Source organism: Coturnix japonica, chromosome 1 (genome assembly GCF_001577835.2).
Source record: "Coturnix japonica isolate 7356 chromosome 1, Coturnix japonica 2.1, whole genome shotgun sequence".
In the NCBI taxonomy this organism is placed as follows: Eukaryota; Metazoa; Chordata; class Aves; order Galliformes; family Phasianidae; genus Coturnix; species Coturnix japonica.
The window spans coordinates 15,221,117-15,233,654 of NC_029516.1; positions in this window are offsets into that span (position 1 = coordinate 15,221,117).

Genomic DNA, 12,538 nt, shown 5'->3' on the forward strand with positions numbered 1-12,538 from the left:
TTCATTCATCATTCATTGCAAAGAGCTTTTCTGACTTGCAAATGTAATAGTGAATTGGAACTGAATGTGAAGATACCTGGGCTGATTTTCTAGCACTAGAGAAAGATTTATAGTTTCTAATGGAAACCAAAATAACTCAGTGAACCTGACTGCCATAACAAAATGTATAAAATTACACTAGCATAAATTCAACTCATCAGGATGAGGTTAATAATAATCTATCTCTAGGGGTTCACTATAATTTTCTTTGATTGTGTCCTAAATACAAAGAGAAATACAAGGAAAGAAGTACAAATGGTGTCCTTGCAAGTAAAATAATAAAAACTTGTGTGAAATGACTGTGAGCATAAGCCAGCAGGTTCTGTGTATTCCTCCTTCTGATCTGAAAATACTAATTTCCTTTTTGTGAAATAATATTGCAGCTTCTTTTTATTTATTTCAGTTTCCCAACAAAATGTATACACACTAAAGGAATTAAGTAATATATCTATTGATTCATAACATCCCTAAAACTTTCTCAGTCTTCAGAAAGACTGTAGCTTTTATACATTTAAAAAGTTAACATTCAGTTAAACAAAAAAAGGGCTTCAAGTATAAATGTTATTCTCAACTTTCAATATTTGAAGTGGTAATAGCTAGAGATAGTTATAGTTGCTTAGGAAGAGGATATAAACTATGATTCTTATAAATCCTTGTAGATGACCTCCACATAGAATCAAAGCTAAAATTCCTTTCCATTTTCACATGCAGCAGAGCAGTTGTGTTCTACTTTTTGTCTTAAGTAGAAAATCTGTGGAAAATATATTATAGCTGTATAGTACTTCCAGATTTAATACAAACATGTATCTGTCATTTATTATTTGTCTTATTACTGTTTCTCAACATTTGACTTATGATTTTCTGAGAATACATTATCTGATGGACTTCCTTTTCCTTTTTATTATCATTACAAATGTCTCTGAAGACAAACATTTTTATTTCAGTGGGTTTCGTGGGTGCATACTTCGTTCAAAAATAGAAAATATATTAATGCAGACACTTCTGAATTCAGCAAGTAATAATGAAGCTTTTTTTTTTTTTGCTGCTACCATAATTTGAGAGAAGATACAGAGCATTATCTGCATCACTGCATTATAACTCGGAGTAAAATATTGCTTGAACACTAACCCTAAGTCATCCTAAGTACTAATGTTGCTCTTTCTCCTTCCTTAAATCCTTCATAGATCATAGAAATCAAAGATAAAAGGAACTTTTGCTGGACAGTTGAAAAGTTTCCTTCTTTTGTATTACTGAGGATACTGTTGACAGGAATATTATGAATTAATGGTTGTGATCTTTCTTAAGATATGCAACATGTCTCTGAAACTAGGACCATAACATTTGAAATGCAGTGCACATGAATTTTGCAGCAAAGTTGTTATTGTTGTATGAAATAAATAATCTTTCAAATGTTTATCTGGATATGTCTAAACTCATGACTTTGCACATTTTTGTAAACATGGTCCCATACCAATTTAAGAGATTTTTCTGTATCACTGCCAATAATGATGAAAGAGTATTCAAAAGCTGGAAGCTAACAATCCTATTATATGAATTTAATAAAAAATACACTTGTCATCAGTGAAAAAGAACTCTGAAGTAAAGTCAGGGGATCACACATCTAGTAATCTATTAAACACTGAATTTTAAGGTATTAAATCTGAGTGCTTTCTGAATGGCTGGAGGTGTTCTGCTCTCTCCTCCACTTCAACAGCCACCAACTTTGGTATTGTGTTAATGACAAACCTCTGCATCATTCTTGCCAGATGAGTATGTTTCTGAGAACTGAGATAAGTTATTAGCTGGTATGATATGATATGTATGATAAGGATGATATGATAAGTATGATAACTGAGACTAAGCTATTAGCTGTTTCCTTCTAGAGCCTTCTTAGTTGTGCTTAAAATAGGCTTCTTCACTCTGCTAACCCAACACACAGAGCTATTTTGATGTCTGTTTAATGTGGGTGCTGTAGAAGCTCTTACAAGGAGAAAGAGTGGGCACACTTCCACCTGAACTTTGTAAGTCTTGCTAAAATATCTGTATTTCTGTTTTTCATGTTGATACAAAGGGGCTGTGCAACACAGTGGACGCTTAAGAGAGTACTATCATAGAAAACAAGAACACTAGAGATTATTCACAACCAAAATAATTCCAGTAAGAAAAAAAATGTGCTCTTGCTTTAATTGAAAACAGTCAAGGACTCTACAAATTTCTGCCTGTTTTCCCTGTTTCAGTGAGCCCTGGAATAGTAAATTCCCATGGAAGATAATTCTGCAGGCATTTTTATACCACTCACAACCTCTCTGTACTGCCAGCATCTTCTGAGTGAATTTTAGTAACTGAAACAAGAGCTAATATTGAGAACATAACATAATATTTATGTAAGATTTCAGAATTTATCCCTTTATTTTCTTAAAAACAATTTAAGAGGAGTAGGAACCAACTCTGGAAAAATAATCTGCACTTTTTCTCTGTGTGTTGTCTTCAATCCCTCTCCAAAATATTAGCATCACTTTACTCCCCTCTGAGACTTAAATGCACAGAAAATCAAAACAAAACAAACCTTACTATCTGCAGACTGTAAGTCTGACATTTCAAACAATTATATGGCTTTGTTTTCAGGACATGCATTTAAAGCTTTCTTGTGCAGACAGAAAACCAAATGTAACAGTCTTATTTTGGAAGGGATTCATATTTTTGTTAGGATAGTCATTAGAATAAAAAGATAAATAAGGATAATGGGTTTTCATTCTATTCAGTGGTTCACTACAGCATCAGCCTTTCTGATTCTGAATGCACTGACTATTTTTTATTCATACACAACACAGTTATGCTGTGAAGGAAATGGTAAACAAAAATCTTCACTTAGAGCTATCTCTTCCTTGGTTTTCACTTGCCATTCTCTCTGATGACCAAAACACCTAGTGAAAATTAGCATGACTAATACAGAGCTTATTCAAGCAGGCATACCATATGTAAATTGTACCTGGTGACTGATGGACTGACTAGTCAAACATTTAAAATTAAAATCCCTTCTTCATGTTTAAATTTTATTTATTTAAGAGCAAGATCAAGAGGAGACTGGTAGAATACTAATACTGGAGAGTTAGACAAGAAGTCATATTATTCATTCTGCATTTCAAATTCCACCCCATGCTTTGGAGCCTTATAAATACTTGCAATGAGTAGTGCTAAATCATAAACACCAACTATTTGAGATATACTGAGAGAGATTAAAGTGTACACATAGACAGTAGCTGCATGTGTAGTTGGAGGTCCTTCTGAAGCAAAATGCTTGCTGATTTTTGTTGCTACATTTATTAACACAGACTACTTTCCCAGAAGTAGGCAAGTAGCTTGAATAAACTGAAAATTTGGCACCTGATATATATTGTACCAAGTGGTTTAGCCTTATCAGAGGGAGATGAGTTCCAGTCTTGATGAAATAAGATACTTGAGTTGCCAGTCATGTAAACTGTCCAACTTTTCTCTATAAGACTAAAGATTACTTTCTGTCCAGGAGTCCACGAGTGATGACAGCAAAAGACATGAGCTTTTGATTGCCTTCTTTATTCAGTGAACACATGCAAGCAAGATAATAATTTATAAATAATGAATTTTAAACTGAGGAGGTACCCCCTCTAGTACAGTAACAACAACAGTCTGTTACTGCATGTAAAACTCTTCAACTTATCTGCAGCTTTATGTAGAGACTACAAAATGCACCAAAATAATTTTCTTTCTAGCATCTCTCATCTTCTAAGAATACTGAAAGGAAAATGTATATTCCGGATCTAACTCATGCTAACATGACATATCAGTTTCATTTCAATTGAGCTATATTGCTGTAGCAGGTCTTATGAGCAAAATATTATTCTAACTATTCCAAGATAAATACAGAATGAAAAAAGGAACTAATGAGGTTGCATTGATTTCATATCAGTACATCTGGCAGAAAACAAAAACAAAAACAAAAACAAAAAAACTTGGCCCATGGGTTATTTTTTTATCTTTAATTTATTCTATTTATTTTTTAATTAAATTACCTTATTTCTTTCTCTTGGAAAACAGGAAAAAATCCCTGTTGATTCTGTATAATATCTATGTACAGAATGCATTTCAGATAATTTAAAGACATAACATGACTTCATGCAATGAATTTCACTTGTTATATAGTTAAATTTCTTTTTTTTTTTCTTCCAATAAATAAATAAATACATAAATTCTATTTTTCTTCTCATTTTAGTACAAATACTGATAGATTTGTAGGTAGGCAACAAAATCCCTGCATGTCTTAGGATTAAAAAAATAAACAGAAGATAAATAATGTTGAGGATTCAAGATCTTTCTTTAACAATATAGATATTAATGGGGATAATAGGCAAAGTTTATTTTCAACTATGTTACAAACCTGTTTAAAATTATTTGAACTATTGCTGTAATTAGTATTAGCGATGAAGTCAGAATCAAAATGTATATTAAATGAAAATGTTTAAAAGAGTAATAAGGAATGTTCTGACAATGCTTTTTTAACTGTTGTATGGATACATGCTAGCAGGTCCATATGTACATACATTTTCATCCTCAACTTAGTTCTTTTTTCATGTTGCTGAGAACTTTTGCATTTAGAGTTAAGATTTGTTATTACTTTCCTCCAGTACAGTTGTGTGGGTTGCCTTGTTGTTTAAAAATTTACATGTCAGCCTAATTGATTCATACTCAGAAACAAAAAAAATGAATCATAAACCAGCAGTATCTACAATGAACACATTGCTATTTCCTAGCTTGCAAATTATTTACTAGAAGATTCAGAGCAAACACATTGTTTAGTTTCTTCAACTTTGTAAATAAAACAGTTGCTAGCAATGACTTTTGTTTCTTATGGCAAACTTCTGTCTTTTTATGGCAATCATCTATTTTGTTACTCTATATCCATCCATTGCAATATGGATCAACTTGTGAAAGAAGTTTTACATTTGTAAGGCTTTACATTTGTAAGTACAAATTACAAAGAATGCAAACCTTATTCTTAGAAAACAGCTGAGTTCAAATGTAACTGCAAATATCTTTACTGTTTTTAGAAGTTCACATTACAGCTGGAATAGCTGAATTTGGTGATTTTGGTATAACATATAAATCCAATTTGTTTTTATGAAGTCTCTCTCTTAATTTAGAACAGCCAAGAAATATTTCTTAAGACTAGAACAAGTTCTAGTTTGAGGAGGAACATCTTACAGGTCCAGATCCCCAAAATGCTTTTTACCAATTTAATTCTATGAATCCAACTCCTGAAAGTCTTTTTCTTCAGTGTAGGCAGTTGATTCTTGTAAAGAAAGCAGATACAGATTAGGATTGCCTAATCTGCCTATAACCCTGTATTAAATGCTTTCTTCTTCATGGACCTATCTCACATTTACATATGATGCTTAGCACCTTGCTCCTTGTACAATTCCATTACCTTTATTTACCCAGTAAATCTTGCTCAGTAATAACTTTTAAAAGCAATGTTGTGTGACAAGAAGATGACTCAGACATTATTTTCTTTAGATTATATTGACTTTTCATTTTCCTCATAACAATACATTATGAAAGCAAACAAAACAACAGCAACAACAAACCATATGGTGTGTTGCACATTCATTACTTTTATATGTAGGTTTTTCTAGGGAAAAAAAAAAAATCATGCAGAAGCAGGCTAACCAGACTTTTCAAGGGGAGCATAAATAATATTGTATTTAAATACTTTTAATACTTTAAACTAAGCTCAAAAATTCTTAAATTGATTTCTCTCTGGGAATTTAATTCTGAAAGCAGCTTAAGTTATTTTACAAAAAATTAAATACCATTTAAAACAAACAAACAAACAAAAAACCCTAACAACTCAACATCTTCACTACCTTCCAAGTATAAAGAAATATTTCATATTACAGAGTCTTTGTAGATTGTTTTTTCTCAGCACTGATGTCTACTATCAGTGTATAATGGCAACATTAACAGCAAACAAGTCATTTTTCATTCCAAGTAATGCAATATTTGGCAGTACTCCCAAAAATTTCTTTTCCCCTTTATTCTTCCCCTCTCTCCACCATAGTGGTGATGGGCTGATTATTTGTTTACACAAGATGAAAGAGTCAATAAGTGAGTTTTCAAATCTGCAAGCACAGACATTTGTCATTTAAATAGGAAGTTCTGTGCCTGCAGCAGAACTCAGTTTGATCTGCTAAGGAAAAAAAAAATCCATTTGGTTAAATATGCTGCCGAGGATGTACATTGCCTCAGCAGAGGGAATAGATTAAGAAAAGATATACACTTTAGCTCATCTAAAAATATCAGAAAACATTATGACATATTTTTCAGCAAAATGCAGTCTATATGATATTTCAAGGGAAAACATTATAGAACTCGACATTATCATGCAGCAAACACATCCTTCGAAATGGAATCAGAACTCTCTCAGTTTTTTTTTTTTTGTTTTTTTTTTTTTTTAATGAGCATATTGTCTTGAGTACTATATTTAAATTTCAGAAGATTCAGTGCTGTTAATGAAGGAGTCAGTACTCTCCAGTTAAGAAAAACAGCTGTAGATTTGATTAGAATGATAAATGTTGCAGTGATGTATTGTAAATAAGGTAATGTGTTGGCTTAAACGGATTAAATGGTGCAACAGACATCAAGTAAGGAAAATAATGCAACTCAAATCTAGGTCTTTCAGATCAATGTAATTGTATTTCCATTTAAATTTTCTTCAAATTTAAGACCTTCAGTATAGCTTTAGACCTAAGACACCTTCTGAGAGTCAGATTTAGTAGAAGATGTAGGCAGTGTAATATCTGAATGAAATTCACAGCCTTACAATATTCATTTAGATTTTCCATCATTTCCATGGAAGTTTAGATTTGAAATGTATCCCAAAGGATCAACAGCCTGGGCTGAGGGACACATACAATCAACACATTCAAGATACCTCCAAATAAAGCTAATTAAAAATAAATAATTAGGAATGAATAGTCTTAATGTTTTGTTCAGAAGTGGATTTCCCAGATCTTGCACCATCTGAAAATCCCAGTGTCTTAAACCACTTCATTAGTTTGTGTTTTATGTCAGGACTTCTTCTCTTGCGTGATGGAAAAGAATCAACAAAATAGACAATATTCCTTCCTTGTCATAGGTGAAAAAAAAAAAAAAAAAAAAATCTGCCTGAGGAAAAGGAGGTAACTGACTCTGGATCTCATTCCAATAACTGTTCTAACAAACAGACCTTCCCAGAAGAGGAGTCTCACCTATTAAACAATTTCTATAGTTGCAGTAGACACGGTGTTTGCCACTGCCCTTTGAATATACTAAAAACTTGTGCAAATGTTTTAAATATTCCATGTGTAACAAGCACTTTTGGGGACTAAGGAAGATTGTGATGAGTTGCTTGGGCATTAACTGAGTGTAGAGCTCAGGATACTCGAGATGAAGAATGTTCTGGATAGTGAAATTTGTGACTTCTTTTGCTTACAGAAACATGAAGCAAAAATGAGCACTGCCTACAATTTTTTGACACATTCTGCCTTACAATCTGGAACAGATTTTTCTGATAGCAATTTGAAATAAGGTGCCTGAGTCAATTTAAAGGTTGGACCTAAGTTATTATGTTTCCATAACAAAGTCAAAGTGTCAATTGAACTTTACCTATCCAGAGAGCATGAACTGGTGTTTCAGCTCTGTACATGCTTATGAAATGTGGAAATAAAATAAGTAAATAAATTGTGTAAGAAAATCCATGCAGCTACACCAGCAAATATCTGTTTTGTTCAGTTTTGAAATGTTAGAAGTAAACATAGCCTAAGGAGAACAGGAAGTGACAACTGATCTCTTCTGCTTACTTGGTAGTATTTTGCTGAGGTACCATTATTGTTCAAAGCTGCATATCAATCAGAAAAGTCTATAATAGAATATCTTGTTGGATTCACAGTCATACTCCCAAAGATTAGTATGAGAATTCATATAGCTTACTGGCCTTAGTTCTGTAGAACTCACTATTGATTCAGGGGTGAAAACTAATGGATGGAGAAGAATAGACCATGGATTTCAATAATAACTAAGGTGGTTGTATTGATTCAGCTCCAACCTGTACATGTAAACAACAAAGTCCGTAACAGTTACAGACTAAGTAATGAATACCACTGAGATTGCTTCTGCAAAATTTAAGTGATTCCAGAACAGATAACAAATGTCTTCATCACTGCTGGTAAGCACAAATTTTGATTAAGGAATCAGGATAGTTTCATCTTACATTTCTGCTATTTAAAGTCTGGACACAATCATGGAAACATTAAAAAATATGCAGCTTATGTTGTAAACAAGCTACACCCTGTGCTTAGCTTTTCAGAATACCATAATAAGTCATCTGAGAAAGCGAAGCAAGCTCTTCTCTTCTCTACATGTGCAAACACACTGGAAGCTGAGATTCATTTCAATTGAACAGCTGAGATACTGAGTCTTCCTCATCATTTAGAAATGCGGTTTTGGAACATCTTCACAGACATCTTTATGTTTTTCCTGGAAGTATGTGTTCTAATAGAAAGTTTGCAATTAAAAAACGTGGGTATGTTGGCCTTCTTTTATTTTAAGAAACTGGAAAATATTTTTTTAATGGCTTCGTTGCAGTAAAAGGGAGCGGAAGGGCATCTTCTAGCTAACCACTTGGTTTATTGAGATAACATGGTACATAACTCAAAAAAAAAAAAAAAAAAAAAAAAAAAAAAAAAAAAAAAAAAAGCAAGTAATCACTCAGCATGGAATCAAGACATCAAGAAGAAAATTCACTAAATCACTACTATACATCAAGATAAAACAGTATTTTATTTCCCATATATCCCTGCTAAGATGCTGGCTTCTAAACAAGGAAAATTTCAGAGCTTAAATTGCTCAGTTCTGAGCATAGATTCAAACTAACAGAAATCCAGTAGGTAGTATCATATGATTGCAATGTCAAAATCATAAATAGTAACCTGCTTAGAAAAGATGATATAGGTAAAATGGGAAATAAAAGAAATGTCGTTCCTTAAGTACTGTCTATAGGGAAATAAAATAAAAAACTCCACAAATACCAGTGTGATGAGGAACTTCAGTTCATGCTAAAAGCCTGAGATTGCTGGTACACAATTTTATTTGCAATTTATAAACACTTAAATAAAACAACAGCTACATCTAAGGAAAAACTAGGATCTACATGCTCTTCAAGTACTGAAGCTTACTCCAATTTTTATTCCAAGAAATAAAAGGGAGCAGATGACAGAACTTAAAGTTCATGGTTGATTGGAATTAAGTGGTCATGACTTGTCTACATTTGCAAGATGCAGAAGAGAATTAAATCCCAAGTGGCAATGTATGCACATTTTATGCTTTAGAGATGCCAGTTTCACAAAGTAGAAAACAGTTATGCATCAGACACACTGAAAGAGAATCTAAACACCACAGTATGATCAATATGTTGGAGCTGCTTATCAAGATTTTACTAGATTCCCCACAAGCTCCACCTGTTGCATGTAAAGAGAAAGCAGGAATAAAAAAAAAATTAATAAATTAAAAAATAATAATAATAAAAAAAAGAAAAATGGATAATACATAGATTAAATTATAAGCTAAAAGTTGCAGAAAGCTCATGAAGAAGAAGAGAGGTGTATGGTCACTGGATCCAGAGAGAATAACTAAAATTTTTAGTATGTCACTAACAATGGCTAATTACCAGAGAAAAATGATACAAAATACAATAACAATTATATTATTCAATCAGTATTTCCATGTTGTAGTTATGCAAAAGACAGATTGTATATATATGCATACGTATTTATTATGACTTGGAAGTAGTTTGCATAAGGGCAGTAATTTAGGACTCACTGAACAGCAAATGTTGAAGTGAGACATCTTTTAATCAACATATCTGGATAAATTTGATATGTAAGTCAGCAGTGTTTGAATATGAGTCAGTCAAAAATCTGCCTGACTGCATTAGGAAAAATATTGCCAGAAAGTTGAGGGAGATGGTCCTTCCAGTCAAACTAATGAGGCCACAGCTGGAGTCATGTGTGCAGTTTTAGGTGCTCCAAAACATAAGAGACATGATCAAACCGAAAAGAGTCTAATGCAGAATCACAAAGAAGATTAAAGGACTGGTGCAGCTCTCCTGTGGGGAGATGCTGAGAGAAATGGCATTGTCCAGATCAGAGAAAAGCTAAGTTTCAGTATAGCTTTGTCATTCTAGAATGTATCTTCATTTTTCATCAAACTAAGGTATATCTACTTTTTTATTGCAGTAGAATTTGGACATAGCTGAGTGGCTGATTAACATTAAAACATTTGTGCACTTAATCTTGGTCTTTGTCTTTTCTAAACATGCAGGTGGCATTTCTGGAGACAGAAGGGCTTAGCTTTAACTTTCTTAATAAAGCAGTGTGTATTGAATTCTTGTCTAACTGGCAGGACTTGAACAAGAGAAATGGAGAACCTACTACTACTACCGCCCATGCGGGCAGACATTGCAGTGATGGCTCGAGAAGTGGATTTCATTTACTTAAGTAGATAAAAGTCTGAGATGAAATGATTTCTGTTTAATTGTGCTTGTTTTACAAGCTGAAAGGCCCTTCATTTGACTTTATCATAAAACATTAAATTTTTCTTCAGAGTAAGGTAAATTAGAAACTAGTATCTGGCTGTAGAACCCAAGCAGATGCAGATGCTGTGCACCAGCGTGATGAACACATCTGAGAGCATATTGGAATTTGCTTATAAAACTAGCATTTCGCATTTGACTAAATCTGATGCATCACCTTTAGGTACTAATTCTTCAGAATTATATATCTTGAACAAGACTTGAAACTCCTTGTTGCATTTCAGTTTTAGATTCCAGCCAGCTCAGGTCACCTAAATCTCAGCATCATCTAGCATAACTAATGAGTATTTTACTGAGATTTCTTAAGTCTTAAATTCTTGGTAAATATACACATTCTTTAAAGATAGTGTGTAAATGCCTCTTTGTAGCTGAGCTTTACACTTGTTTGTCATTATAGGACAAGTTCCACAGAGTTTTCCTCAACAAAAGTAAATAAAAGATACAGAAGATACAAAAAGATACAATTCTTCTCATCACATTTAGTCTCCAGCAATAAATAAATAAATAAATCACAAAAGTATTAAGAGTTAAGAAGGGTATATCAGGGCCTTCACCTGAATTGACCGTCTCCCATTTCCCCTTTAATCCTACCACATTGCTCCACAGTGTACAGGGAAATCTTTGGTTATTCCTGATTTTCTGAATAGATATCAAAGTGGCTGCTTTGAACAGAGTATGGGGGAGGAGTTTATTCAGATAACATTGTTTTGACTACATTAACAATTAAACTTGAAGCAATAATGCAAGTTCTAAGTTTTATTATTTTCTAGATTAATTTTAGTAATTTCAGAAACAAAAGGAAAATTTCTTTCTGGGTAGACACCAAATGCTCTCTAGCACCTAAAAAAAAACCATGGAGATTAAACATTAATTGGTCCTTCGATTATAGTTGAGGTATATACAATGTGGGGACACTTCATAAAATGCACCAGAATAGACCTAGGCTGAACTGGAGAAAATTTCTGCACTGCACATGGTGTAGCCGCCAGGGTCTTCAGCACCAATTGCCTTAATTACTGATCTTCTTACTTCTTCTAGAAACATACAGACATTTAGATTCTTGGATCCGAATTCCCATAGAGGCATCATTGTAGACCATGGTCTTCAGATAAATAGATATTGCCTGTTGAAACAGGGAACAGTAGACTAGAAAGAAGGAGGTGCTCTACCATTTCAACTCTTTATACTTCACTCTTCAGGAGCAATGAGACAGACATTAGGACTCTGCACCATTTTCACATTTCTTGCAACTTCATTATCCATGAAAGGAAAATCTGTAGTGCAGAGGAAGACCTAGATATCTCTTTGCGGGTGGGCTTCTTGTGTGCACATTGACAGTAGATACTGAATGCTTTGCTTGCCATTTAAACAAACACTTATAGAGTTATGTTCACAAAGACGTGAACATAAAAGCGCATATGCATGAACACAGCTATAAAGGAGTACATTTAGAAGTTTTGCTTAACAGTTTATGCTGTACTCCTGCATGGACTAATTGTAGTAATTAAAACTATTACATTTAGAAGAAATAAAAATGAATTTAAAGTAACAGTGGATAATTAGTCACCTTCCAGAGACATCTCAAATGAAAGTTGATTCCAAAGAAACATTGTGTTAGAGTACTTACCTTTTTTTTAATCAATGCAACAGCTAGTACCCAATTATTTTGATTGTAATCACAGCTAGCACCATTCAGAAACCTCTCAGCCTTCTTGAGAAAGGTTAAAGTTATTAAAAAGAAAGAACATTGCATGGATGTGCTCATTTTCCTGGACAAAGAGAACAGTGTTTTCCTATGATAAAGGAATATTATTTTGCTAAGACTAATTTATCTAC